Raw genomic sequence first — 15,452 nt, 5'->3', positions numbered from 1 at the left:
GAAATAAAACGAACATAAAAAGTAGCGAAATAGGCTTGTGTCTTTGTGGGTCATGTTCCTAAAGATTTCTATTGATGATGTGGCCATGAAAAGGTCACATCAAAGCACCATCATTCTTAAATGTCATGACCTCGAAACAGGAGAGTGACATTACGTCGTGTCACTTTATATTGATAAAGGGCTAACCGGTCCTTACTGTTTAACTCATTAACGTTTCACTTGAAACAGACGGTCTCATGTGGATTTTTTAAAACGATGGTTTAATTGTCAGAACAGAGCTCGAAAACTCCTCGCCAAACCTTATCACAAGGCCAAAAGAGAGGTATTACGCAAAAGATGTTTGAATAGTCACAATGTAGGGCGTGTCTAGAAAGGGTTAGATACTTCTTTAGGTGTTACATACACTCATATTTATCCAACAAGATCTCAAAATTGGAATTCTTAAACTGTGCACAACATTAACAATATAATATAATCATATATAAAATATTTAACAAATTATGCAGGTATATGTAGACCGTAGTCGGCGACTATACTGTAACTGACACAAACTTGTGGCACCATATTTCATCATGTACGACCGAAGGAATGAGAACGATGCTTTCATTAACAGTAACGGGTCTAGACTTTTTCACGATAACGGTTTCAGATTATTTAAAGACGTGCATTATATAAGTCAACCTAAGGCTTTTAGTATCACTGAGGAGTCTCAGAAGGACGAAACCGATGTATGATGCAGTTTAATTAATTGTTTTGCAATGTTTGTATAATTCTAAAAGGTCCTTCTCACATATGTGTCTTTTGTTCAATCTTTAGAATAGTCTACCTTGATATTACCATCTGATATTATTCAGCAGTACCTATCGCAGTACACTTTGAATCTTTGGCAATGTTTCCACCCTTTACTGATGGTTGTTGTTTTATTTGTGTCATCCTGAGCAAAGTATGAAGTTTTGCTCATTAAAAGCCATTCGAGCAGAAACGTTAAAATCAACAATACACACCTTAAAATGTGCCCTTTGTTGTTACGTTGTTTGCGTACTGCTGATCCAGTCTATTGAAATGCGCCTAATATATTAGACAAAGGGTTTGAGTTCTATTTTCAGTTATATCATCTTGAGGCCACAATTTTTTTTCCTTTACACAGTAGTTTAATTGAGCTACCAAAGAATAAATTTATCTTTAACAGAATTAACAATCCGGTAGTGGAAGTTATTACACGATCGAATTACTGGTAATCTGATTACCAATCAACGACAGCACTGTCCAGTGGGAACGGTTCTTGTTTTTTGACTTGGCGTAATTTTGACGGTAGCAATCCTTATGAGAAGGCAATTCATACACAAATAGACAAATAATGAATTAAACTGTATAATACGGGTGTTTCGTCCTTCTGGGAATTGTTACTGACGTGGTACATTAGACGATAAATAATATTTCATAGTTTATTTGAAACCAATTATGAGACGTTTAATTGAAAATTTAAGACTTGTCGCTCCCCTTGTCCAGCAGGAAACTGCTTTTGTTTAACATGAGGACATGATCAATTTAAGGTTCATAACGACACTTCAGGTAAGTGTCTTCGCTGTTTGTTATGCCTTTCATGGCTCTCGTTGAGCCGAGACAAAACAAAAACGACCTAAATAACAGTATTGTACTCTTTGCAATAAATCGTTTTTCTCTTTTCTTCTCCTGAACTTAAATACCAAATATATATCAAAATGTAGAACAAATTGCAACATTCCTGAATTAATTAGGAACTAAAGAGAATTAAGTGTTTAAGTAAATACGTCAATTAAAGATTTTATCTACATATAAATGCTCATGAATCTGTTATGGCTATTTAAAGAGTCAAGATCCATATCTATTAGCATCCCGCGAGTATCATAGTCTGTATTCAAGCACCTCTGTTTGCCATCGGTTTTAAGTCGATCAGTAATCTGGAATCGCAACAACAATCGTAATGTGACCGGGTGTGGTCTCTTGTTGATGCCTTCGGCAGTATATTTAAATGTGGTAGCGCTATTAAGTCAGTTTAAGTTCTGCACTAATACGAAATAATCGCAGCCTCCGTAAAATACACGACCCATCACATACACTAACCACGCATACATATGGGGGACATCCCAACATGCCAAAAGCTGTTGACTTTAGCCAAATTATCTAAGGAATTTTCTGGAGTCTATCATTTCATGATCGGATGACGCAGAGGTAATGCCGCCATGAAACCAAGGTCCCCCGGTCGGACGTTTCGATAATCCGGGTTTATCATAGGTTTCCTCGAAACGTGAGGCCGACGTGTAATTCCAAAAGAACAAAGTTGAGTGAATAAAAGGTTGTCAGAATGTCTGTGATCAATTTGAATACAGGCAATGCGACCACGTGCAGGCGCCTGGCTATGTAGGTGTACTTTGTTTGACGTTTTATCAGCAGATATAATCAGTTAAAGACAGCCTTCCTATGTGTACAGAGTAAGTGCAAGTGTTGCGATATGTCCATTTGAATTTTGGAGCGGTTCAGAAGAAACATTGTACTCCACGTTCTCCTCATTAAAAATAATCAGATATATGGAAATTTCGAAGTTATTGAATTATGGGGCTAGTGAATCTCCAAACCTAGATTTCGATATTTCGTTCGATCACTTTGGATTTTCCCTAGTCGTCTCATAGGCTTTAAAATTTAGGTCCTTTGCATCCCTGATGAACCCTGTAAGGACTAAGAAGTGGTATGATGCAGCTCATATCATTGTGTGGATCTATTGTATCTTACTCTATATTATTAAGATGTGCCATTCAACAATACAGAAGTATATGATATTATCCGATATGACAATTATTATCTTAAATCTTAATTATCTTAAATTTTCGCTCGAGCTTATTATCTCTGATGCGTCCATCGGGAAAGATCGATGCCACTGACTGATGCAGACGCTTTGGAATTATATTTAGAAGGATTTGCATGCTTGGTGTCGCCGATGAAGCAGATTACGCTTACTATTCCGGAACACCTGCTCTTATTTTGCCTTTTCTTTATCATGTGTCTCATCTTTTGAGTTTGGCTTATGACTGACATGATAGAATTTTCTTTTGTTGTTTTATGTGTTTGTATAGTTATAGTGGATGGTTCACTTTATCCAACGCAATGGCAATATTCTACGCAACTCTGTAAAATGGACGGCATTATTGACAAACGAAATGCAATTATAAAAGAACAGGAAAAACGTAAGTAACGACAATGATATTAAGTCTTTAATGTATATTGATACTCAACATTCGGTTTTATTCTCGATAGCAAACCTCATGTAATGTTTTGTCATATTCAAATCATTGTATCTTAACTTAACACACAATAGTGAAACAATCTTCTATACTTCACTACATCGTGAGAAATATATTTTTATATCGTATTTATTTTGTTGCCAGGTTACGATGGCCTCGTCTCCGATAAGATTATACGGTTACAATCAGAAGAGTCTAATGCATTCCTGTATCTCTAGATATCAATCTTGGCGAACAAAGTGAATATGTGAAATGTTTGGCATTGTTTTCTTATTGACATACGACAAAAACGATGAAATTGATGTCCTTGGAAATATGTACTGTTGCGACAAGTTTCCCATTTTCTTAAAGTACATGTGTGAGCGCAGCAATTCCATGTCAAAATAATTATATTATGACATCGCTGTTGTGTCCATTTCTAAATTTGTATTGAAAGAAGCTATTTACTGATGTATTTTTGTACTTTGAATGATACAATTAAAGCAAACGATCAAACCAATTCAGGTCTTACTTGAACCTATATGCTGCTATGTGCTGTAAAAATCTTCCTTGTTTAATATCATAATTTCGCACCGTGTTAGGAAGGTAATCTTGTTTATCAAGTATTAAACCTCGACATTAAAAGGCATTTTCATATACTGCACTGAAAATTGCACAAAAGACACACAAGTGAATACCATCGTTTACTGAAAACTTAGATACGAGGGCTGATTAATAAATTGTGAGTCTTGTATTGAAGAAGTTAAGCACGGATGTCCTGTTTCAGCTCTATTATTCCCTACCTAGTAAAGGCTCTGTATCCAAAAATAGGTGTTATTTGGTTAAGGGTATGTCGAAGAAGCAGCACTCTAAAATAAATAAGGCTATTGACTTTTGCAAAATGGGAAAAAAAAAACAAAAAAAAAAAAAACGCTGAAAGAGACCAGTGATTCATATTTGCATCAGAAAGGTCTAGCACCTTACTGATATGGTAGCATCAATAGGAAAAAATGCCCCTTCATATGATACAGTGAAAAAGGTACGTGGCAGAATTTATGCAAGGCAGACAGAGCATTGGGGATGACGCCCGTCCTTGAAGGCCGGTCCCTATTGCAACTCCGGAAATGGTAAATAAAATCAATTAATTGTCAATGCTGACAGGCGAGTAACAGAGAGAGATATAACCAGTATAGTTGGGATTCTACAGGAAAGAGTACATTCCATTCTTACGGAAGATCTTGCAGTGAGAAAGCTCTCAACCCGTTTGGTACCAACTGACAGTTGTTCAGAAGTACACAGGCGGACTTTGTTGCAAGCTTATCTGAATCATGTTGAGACAGATCCTGATAGCAAAGAAGGAAAAGACTGTTCCGTCAGCTGGAAAGGTTATGGCCTCGGTTTTCCTGGATGCTGATGGTATTCTGAAGTAGATTATCTGCAAAAGCGACAAACAATAAATGGCATAAATTTTGCATCACTTCATAAGCGGAAAAGAGAAAATATTAATTTAATTAGAAATGTTTCGAGGAATACGATCTCTCAGATCAGTAAGAGAAGTAAAAAGGAATTGTCTTTGGTTAGTGAAAACAGGACGATAAAAAAGAATGAGAACTATCTTAACTTTATTCGCCTGATCTTGCCTTATCAAAATTTCATCTATTCTCAAAATTGAAAAAAGACCAAATGATGACGTCAAACATTTAGTGGAAGACTTTCTGCACAGTCAAAAAAAGGACTTCTTTAAAAGTGGGATTGATGCCCTTAAATATCGCTGGCAGACAATATAGATACTGAAGGGGGTTGTGTTAATAACGCAGAATGTCCGCCAAAGTAAAATCCTTAAATATGAGGCTCACAACTCATCAATTAGCCCTCGTAAGATACAGTATTTCCAAACAATGAATTGAACTATATCATACAGAAGATGCTATGTCCTCCTAGGACTCATCAGTAGTGCTAAGCGCCTAAATTATAAACCTATGATGGTAATGATCGACCATGCGTATGTTCTGAACCATGGAACTATCCGAATGAATTCAAACGTGTTATACAGGCTATCGAAAACTGCGGGGCATAATAGTCCTTCGGCAGTGTCTACCACCTGCTATCGTGAAGATTGTACAAAAGACATGCAAGTGAAAGCATTATTTAATACAAATTTAGATAACGAAGACTCAGAATGAGGAACAGATAGTATAATCTGCGGGTTATCGGGATATGTAGATAAACCACAAACTAATCAATATCTTCTAAATTTTATTTATTTTTAACGACTGACCGTATCTAAATTTATATCCTACAGTTGTATGTTAATATGATATTGATGTAAAGTGTTATCGCTATAATATTTACTGGAAAATGTATTTTTAGATTAATAACCAAGTATTTATTTCCTTCCACACAACAGATGTTGTGTCCCGGTAAGATAAAGACTCTTATCTTCAGACACAGTTATATGTGCAGCCCTTTCTCCGATCAATACACATATAATGATATATCCAGGGGAGATCGCTAAATGTTTGATATTTACACTTAATGACCTGGATGTATTGACCGAATTTTTACCATTATAAACCATTGTATTGCAGAACCCATACATCTTTGCTACGCCGTATAACATACCTCACACAATTTTACGCCAATACACCGACATGAATTCGCTTCTTCTTAGGTAGCGTCGAGATACCTGAAGCAACAAGGCCAAAGCAATGCCTGTGGTAAGAACAAAATTACTGTAAAGGGGATTAACAGGATTAACGCCGCAGGAATTATCCAGATTATCTAAATGAAAATCTAGCATCTTTTATATATAGCGCTTTATCTTGATGAAAATGGTTACTGATCTATGAAGAATATTCTTCTGTCAGTGACATTGCAGTTACTCTACAGTAATCCGTTAATGTGCATACATCGTCATCATTTCACGCGGTAGTCTAGAACTGCTGTGAATGACGGCAACAAACTTTCTATAAAAATAAAATTATCATTGTAAATAAAGGAAATAATTGATCATTGCATTTTTATATCATGTGTGACGTCATGCTATGTCTCTAGCCTGGATTCGTGTAAACCAGAATTTGTCGGCGGCGAGACATTGAACTTGACTGCAAGCGTCGCAATGATTAAGGTTGTAAAAGAAAGCGCATACAGGAACAACAAGTATGACAATGATGGACACTGATAGAAAAGAAGCTACTAACAAGATTCATTTTTTGAAATGTAGGACAGATAACTAGTATTTTAACTAAAATGTAAATTCCGGATTCACTTTTGACGTTATCCGTTTAAATTCTCAAAAAAACAAAAAAACAAAAAATGCTTTCAACATAATGCATATTTGCGGTCGTGTTAAGGCTCAAAGTTTTGTAATATCAGTCTAACATGCCAAATTATCTCTATATTGATCTATTGAAGGCAATGTTGAACCAGTGTAGTATCAAGGAAAGGATGCATCTGTTGCATATCATTGTATTCTCAAGAGAAGACTATTTGCGAGATCTGCATTAGAATCTAAACGATACCACCGAAACCAAGAATCGGCATGTTGTATCCCGCTGAGTGCGATCGTAAAATGAGACCAAATTTCTTCTCTAACAGTGACCCAAGCGTCAGAACAAGAATATCTGTTGTCCCTTTGTTATGATTGTAGATTTGTTTGATCGTTACTTCCAAGGTTATTTAATGACGGCGGGGGCGGGGCACTTTATCTTATTTGGGATCTACACTTGACCCTGATAAACATTTGGTTTTTTGACCTTGTCATTGGAAAATGGGACTCAAGTGACAAACACTGTATGAGATGGAGCCTTGAGTCGAAGGATTTCTTCGAGGTCATCTATTGAGAGGACATTGAAGAGACCAATGAAATTCTGCTACCCTAATAGCGACACGTGAATCTGGATATGTTTCGTCTCTAATCAAATGAGGTGACTGAACTTAGTATTTTTGTATTTTCACTTTTTCCTTAAGATCTCTTGAGCTTTAGTCGACTGTTCGCCCCTGTGAAAAAGGTTTTCGGCAGGCCGAGAAATACCAGTCTTCTACTACTACCTCCTGCTTAACGTTTAGAACCGTGGTAGTGCAACGACTGATTTGTTCGTTGTCAGAATAAGGTATCCTGTTAGAGGCCTTATGCAGTATACTATAGTGTGGTAGCGTCGGAAAGTCGGCTCAGGTTCTCGTTGTCACGACAACTGTCCTCGTGACCGTAGCTCCTACAAAAACGTTAACCCATTAAAATAACAAATCATTTTTGGACAATGCCTCACCTTAATTAGCCAGTTTCCTATACTTCTTGTCACCGGGTACTGACTTCATCTTAAGTAAACCGGAGTTAATTTTTACTTGTAACATGGGTTCACTTGCACTGGAGAAGACGCATGCAAGCCTAGCAGATAAGATAAATGACACTTAATCCATTCACATTCAAATGTAATTAAATAATTAAATGTCACAGAATAAATGGTATCGCCTGATGCGATTAAATAGTAATAAGGCACCACTTAACGGTAATCATCCACAAGATTTATTTGCCATAACAACGCTGACATCATTTTCTGTTTTTCTGTAAGATTCTGTTTAGTCAAGAATTAGTTCCAGCACGTAGTCACCATCAGAGAATATATAGCCGTATGGCTATGGGACCAGTTTTTATCGGATTATCCTGTTTAATGACTTTGGATTTTTAGTGGACACCACCAATAACCCTCACAGCACACGAAAAATTCGGTGTATTACCGAGTATAACATTAGAACAAAGATCCTAAATTACAGACCCCTGATAAATTCGCCTTAAAGACAACGACGAAAGTACCGACATGCCAATAAGATTTTAATTCAACCCCAAATCTGATGAAATTGGAGAAGAGAATGTTCACCGGAAACCATTTAAGAATAACAATAGTACGATCAGGTGTTCCGGATGGTTGAGCGTATTCTGATTTATATATTATATAATAAATCTTGGGAAATCCAAACAATTTATTTCATGTTTCCAAACGTGAACAAGGTTAGAAACAATGAAATCATCAGACATACTAAAGAGTATCATACATGGCCAATACAATTTTGCACAGGTCACTGAAAAAAATCCCAAATGTTATATCTTTAACGACCCGAAAATTTCCGAATAACCTGCATCAACCTGTATCAATTGGAACCCTGTGTCGTGGTTTGATCTGCCAGCTGTCATCGAGCACGAAAATAAAGATATTGGAAACTAGCCAATGAATAAACGTCTTTGGCTGTGGAAACTAGAAAATAAAATTTCACAATATAAAAATCAAATTTATTGCGTTTCGTTGTAAAATAAGGATCAAGGTAAGTGACTGACGTAGAAGAGTTTTTCATGTCCTTGATATCCAGTTACATCGGGTGTCTAAGATGACTATGGTTAATACACTTTAATTTCAAAGAAAGGACATCATCAACATGTATAATTGAAAATATTGCGTTCTACAGACATGCAAGGGAAATAATGAAAATTATGATTTGTACAAGGTACCACATTACAATATGTTTATAAAAAACTCAATCTTATTTTCTACTTTTCTGACAAACATTAAAATAATAAAAAAAACCTCATTTGTTTAATTTCATTAACACAGAGAGAAATTGACCAGGCTCTTGAATTAGTAATTAGTAATTTTGTTTTCTGAGAAGGAATCAGTTAGACTCTAAAGGTAAGCCATGTCTCTTGAGAATATTTTATCAGAACAAAAATTAAGAAGATGCAGAAAATGCTGAGAATTCATTAGGAATTTGCACTCTCGGGCTACGGGTTGCTACTACATAACGAGATATCCCAGCATGATACGGCACGTGCACATGTACAGGTAATGAAACATGCTGCGTAATTCATTGACAAATCAAACTCTGTTGAGATCTGTTTTTATGATTAATTGAATGGTTTTTGTGTTCGTTGTAATTGAAATTAGATTTTTTTTTGTTTTTTTGTTTGTTTGTTTGTTTGTTTTTCAGATGCAAAGGCATTTGCATTTTGAGCGTCTTTGTATAGATACGTATCTCCGTCATCATGACGTCATTTTATTGGTGTTTATCCCAGACATTATGACGCCATTTACTAGACGTACAATCCCGTCTTCATGACGTTATTATACAGTATATCCTGGTCCTTATCACCTTATTTTGTCGATGTTTATATCCATCATCATAACGCTATGATATTGATGCACATCCCCTTCGTCATATAAAGGTATATTCCCGTCATTATGACGTCATTATATATTTGAATATTCCAAATATTATGACGTCATTTGGCAGATTTAGAGCATTTGTCATTCATGTCACTGTTTTGTTCCATGATTTATAATCATAAACGTTTTTCATTAGTTTATTAGTTATCAAATTTATTGAATTATCTGGTTGCTGACTTCCTCATATATACTCTCACAGTTGTCAAATATGATTTTTTCCCAATTTCGAAGGCTTTAGATCACTCATAATTCCTTGGAGATAAGCATTTGTATCATACAGATTAGTTCTTTATTCTGCTTGTCTTGTATTTTGTACTAAATTTGATACACATTTTGATATTTTGTGTGTCTTTGCGGTATTCTATAAGTATCCGTCGTCATGCTTCTTAGCCGATTCTAATGGATATCATCCGAGAAACATTGCCGACAGCTACACAAACTCTTCTAAAAATATAAACTCTTCTAAAATTACAAACTTTCATCAAAATACAAAATCTCCTAAAATACAAACTCTAAAAATACAAAATCTCCTGAAACATAAACTCGCCTAAAATACAAACTCTCCTAAAAACACAAACTCTCTTAAAAATACAAAATCTCCTAAAAATACAAAATCTCCTGAAACATAAACTCGCCTAAAATACAAACTCTCCTAAAAATACAAAATCTCCTAAAAATACAAACTCTCCTAAAATGCAAAATCTCCTGAAACATAAACTCGCCTAAAATACAAACTCTCCTAAAAATACAAAATCTCCTGAAACATAAACTCGCCTAAAATACAAACTCTCCTAAAAATACAAAATCTCCTAAAAATACAAACTCTCCTAAAAATACAAAATCTTAAAATACAAAATCTCCTAAAAATACAAAATCTCCTAAAAATACAAACTCTCCTAACAATACAAAATCTTAAATTACAAAATCTCCTAAAATGCAAATACAATAAATAAAAAAATGAAAGTCCGAATCCATTTATTTATCCGCGCCTTATTGACAAACATTCCATCTTATTAGGATATATGAAATGCGTTCGAAATTCGCTAGTTGTTTCATTGTCTGTATAAAATAAGCATAAATGGAATTGAATTATGTTTTTCTTTCAATTTTTTGCCGATGAAACAGAATAAGTATACCTTTTAATAACGTGTAGGATAATTTTTAAGCACTTTTTTCTTCATTCACATTTGGCCCTCCAGTAATCTGTTTTTATCGACGTGAAGTTGATCTTGCCAAGTGTTAAGGCCTTTTGTCCTGGTCCTTGGCAAGAGGTATTCACTTGTCAAGGACCTGAACAACAAATGCAAATTAGGGCAGCTCCCTGAAATGGTTCGCTAGTACAATGATGTAGTGCTTTGTATAAGGGCTGTTTATAATAGCACGAAAGTAAATAATTGAAGATCAGATTTCATCAAAGACAAGGATAAAAGCGTCTTTATCACCAAATTTGCTTTTATTACTGACACATATATTAACTGTATCTTGATTTTTACGATTTAACAAAACAGTGTTAGCCTTCGTAATCAACAGAATCAAGTAGTGCAGAACCTAATGACAACATTTTTCACAAGTCATGACGCAACGGAAAGTTACAGAATGCAAAGTGTGCTATATCATAATTAATCAGACAGACAGTCCTAATGGAAGCGGCTACCTTTACATGATATGAAATGTAACACGTGAACACCGCAAAACACGTGCGTCATAGTTATGTTTTATACATTTGTGTATGTTCCTGCACGCGCTGAATGTGTTACATATGCGTCTGATATGAACAAAAAAGTAGATGTTGAATCTGAATCAGGGTGAAATATCAAGTTTCAATGTGATCGAAAACCACGAAAACCAACATGAAAAACATATTACTACATTTGCTTAGTATTACGGCTTTCCGGTGTATGGTTGCAGATGCGTGCAAACGCACGGGCGTTACTCGATCAACATGTATTAGGTTATGATGTAAAAACATTTAACACTTCCTCTGTCTGCTGACTCCCCGTAGGATGCCTCTGGTCGTTTTGTTAGGGAATAGTTGTAGTATATAATTTTTTGCGGTGTGGTTGTTTCAGGAGAGATCGGGAGCAGTCATGCGGCGTTATATGAGGTGTGACCTTCCTCCATCCTGTGTCTGTCAGACTCGGTTTTAGAACACATGCTGTCTGATCTAAATCGTTTGGTTTCATTTTAATTAAAGCATACATTTTATCAAAAATGTTCATGTGAACCATATGTTTATTTTCAATACGATGGTTTGATATTCTGCGTGTTTCTAGTCCATAATTCTCACAAGCCAATTAGACCATAGGGCATTCGTACACCGACAGTATAGTGGGGAATTCTGCGTGTATGGTTAATGTAATCGAACTTTCTCTCAAAAAATATTTACTTTGCTAAAGTTTACTTAGACCTTGGATGTTCTGTATTGTCAATAAATAATGAACAATTTTCCGCTTTAACAATTATATAAAGTTACTGACGAATACTTGTGTATGGAATCGTACAATATGTGCTAGAGACAGCTTTTATAAAAATAAAGGAAAGACAGACACCGCCTTCCAACGATATTACCAGCATCCAGTATTCGTTATAATCTTTGGCAGGCGAATGAATATAACGTTTGTTTCGAAGTAAATGTGATAAAAACAGAATACCAACATTCTAACATAATAACCTTTATGTTTTGAGAGTTTTAAAGTTATTTCACAATCTTCCGTCAACAAATAACAAATAAAAAAACGGGATTAACTCTGGGAATTGTACAAGTAACGTATGCTGCTATATTTGTAGGTAATTTGCTTAAGCAAGAGAATACTTATAAATCACGGTGGCGGAGATATATTATTGTACAAGGAAAAGACTTTATCATAAAACGATAATAAAATTAGATCATAAACAATTCAGAAATAAAGTGCCCATTTAACCGGAAAGGTCAATTAAAAAAAAAACAAAAACAAAAACAAACAAATAAATAAATGAATAAATAAATAAATAAATAAAAAATAAAAAAACACAAGAAATAAGAAAAGGGGCAGGAACTGTCGATGATGGTTTTTCAAATATCACCAACGAAGAAATAATCAGAAGACTTATCAAATTAAGTCAAGTGTAAAAGGAGTTTCCACGACGCACGAAGTCTTCCGGATATTAGCCAAGTAACACTCGTGGTCAAAAAAGTATTTAACAAGTTTATAAAATCAGATAATGGAGACATTAATTATGATAAACACCTGATCAGGGAAGGATTGTAAATATTTATCTTGATATTCAATAATGAAGATTAATTAAATTAGGTTAGCGTCAAGAGTGTCTTCTAACGTCTTAATCGAATGATACAATGGCACATTTGGTAGGGCTGGGAGTACGATCATAGACAAATAGCAAAAAGTCAGTAATGGTACAAATTAAAATACTAATAAGGAAGTGTTGCACAGCTTATTCCCAGAGACAATAGGTGTGTAAAATAGCAGTCAGCTATTTGTGTACCGGTGTCGTAGAAAAGAGGAAGATTTCCTACAGGGTTTGAAAACAAGTCAATCTAGCTGGAACACCAGAACAGGAACAATCATTATACAACAGTTGATTGCTGGAATCAAATTTCGTTCACTTGATTATTCAACAAACTACTGTCTATTATTAAAAACATAGAGAACAACGGTTCCTCTTTAAATATTGAATATCATATATATTTTAAGGTATATCGTTCTTGCTTTATTTTCCAAGGATTTATGATTCTGCACCGGAATTAGGACGGATTGGTGGGTCCAACATACGTAAATATCGCCGCTGGCCGCTGTCCAGTGACACCATGCTGTTCAAGGTTCCCAAGAGTGATGCCCAATCTCCATTTTGTGTTCGAATCAACTCCAAGAAAAGCGGTAAATTGAGACAAATGGTAATAGTTCACAAAGTCGATTCACACGCTCGACCCCGTCTGTGTTTAGAGGTGGATTAAGTGGACTACAGTAAGGATTCCAAAGGCTACAGCTTAATAATATGAAACATGGTATCCTCACGTTATTTACACGTGGTATAGCCTTGCTAGAGTCCCGATTTCATTTTTTTACAAATTCATTTAAATAATGAGATGGTTCAGAATATTCACATCTACTTGAATCTTTTGGATATATGCAAAATAGAAAATAAAAAAAAGTTATGAGTTTTGAAATTTCTCATCATCAACATGTAATTTTCAAATATTTTTCCCCATGTATTAGGATTTTTCTTAATGAGTTTGCAGTTTCGTTCATTATCTTGGTACACTGCGTCAAATTCTACATTTGAAATAAAATATACTTATCTCATGTGTACTGCCAAATATATGTGTATATTCATTATCTAAAAAGAAAGAAAAAAGATGGTACATGCTCAGCTCATTTATTGAAACAGAGGAGTATGCTCTGAAAGATATATTCTGCACTAGTTTGTGAATTTCTGGCTGTTTTCTGTCATTTCAGGATGCTTTCTAATGACTTTTAAATTTGTCAGCATAAAAAACTGACATGTTTTCAATTGGTGGTTGTTTAAATTGTGAATTGAGGTGGATATTTCTATAAGAAAGTAAAGTGATCCTTTTGTGATTATTTTTTTTTTACAAAAAGTCAATTCCTTTCTTGACAGAATATTAATTCTAATATAAAAAAACATTACGTTTAACATCTATCCTATAGCATACAGATACAAAAGATCATTGCATGTCAAACCACTTTGTATCATTACCCTTAAGAATACTGACCAGGATTTGGTTATCTTCCATCCATATGTAATAAATGGTCATCACTGATATATACAAGGGTTTTATTTCTAGCCGGAAGCCTTGGTCTGTACGCGGGAACTACCTCATGTGATAAAGTACTGTGACCATCACCGGCATTGATTCTCGTAAAATCCATTGATATCCCTTCACATGCTGGAAGAAACTTTGTAATTTGTTGTGTTTCGGGTTATTAAACATCACTGGAAATTGAAATTCGTACGGATTCGTCATTTAGCTGTCCCAATAACGTATTGGCATCAAAAACATTTACTTGTATACATGTTTTTTTTTTCGTATAGCCGACGGGGACAGCAATGGTCATATCACTAAAACCAATACTATTATCAGAATTCAATAGCGTTATATTACAGGCGCGGTAGCTCAGTATCGGTAAGTTAACCTAATTGTGAATGAATTCGCGTCATTGTTAATGTTGCCTTTGTGTACTCTCGTAAAACACATTGAAAAACTATCCATCCCACTAATCAAGACATATATCGATGGAAACAATGTCTCCTCACGTAGACGGTACATGATTGCGGGCACTGACTTGCACGTGTCCGCGTTGTTGGAGTATATCAATAGAAATCGGATAATTCTTCACGTTATGGGAATCATTACTCATCTAACACATAAGATAAACCCCATGACGATGTTAATGGCACCGAGCTAGATGATCTACAGGATTTACATCAAGAACACTTTTTCTTACACTTGACAATGAATGTTTACAATATCTCAGGTGTTTACTTACATTGAACGTGAAGTAATGCCGCGTTCTCAAAATAACCACCGAGGTATTGAAAAGGAAACCAATAGTAATACGAAAGATGGTGAAACATAGAAACGAGAAATATGTCTGTTACAAGCTCGTGATGATTTCAAGTTAATTATATTCATTTGAGCAATAAACAGAAATCTGTGTTTTATATTATTTGTCTGCAATTCCGTTCGGTTTAACAGTCTATATGCCCGTAACAGAGAACAGAATGAAGGTCAGTTTTAAATTTGGCAGTCGTATCCAACGAATACAACAACCTGTGGAATTGCTACACGCAATGGAATGTTGTCTCGCCATGACTTTCCCTCTAAATAGTATAGTTCTTGGAAACAAACAAAAAATATTGATAGGGATTCAACAATCAAGTCAATTAAAAATCTTTTTTTTTTTTTTTTAAATTCTTTTATAAATTGATGATTATCAATGGATAATAGTGGTTATATTGA

The sequence above is a fragment of the Ylistrum balloti genome, unplaced genomic scaffold (genome assembly GCF_031769215.1).
Source record: "Ylistrum balloti isolate Yb309-2 unplaced genomic scaffold, AGI_CSIRO_Ybal_v1 Utg371506, whole genome shotgun sequence".
Classification (NCBI taxonomy): domain Eukaryota; kingdom Metazoa; phylum Mollusca; class Bivalvia; order Pectinida; family Pectinidae; genus Ylistrum; species Ylistrum balloti.
Note: the sequence above shows the minus strand (reverse complement) of the source record.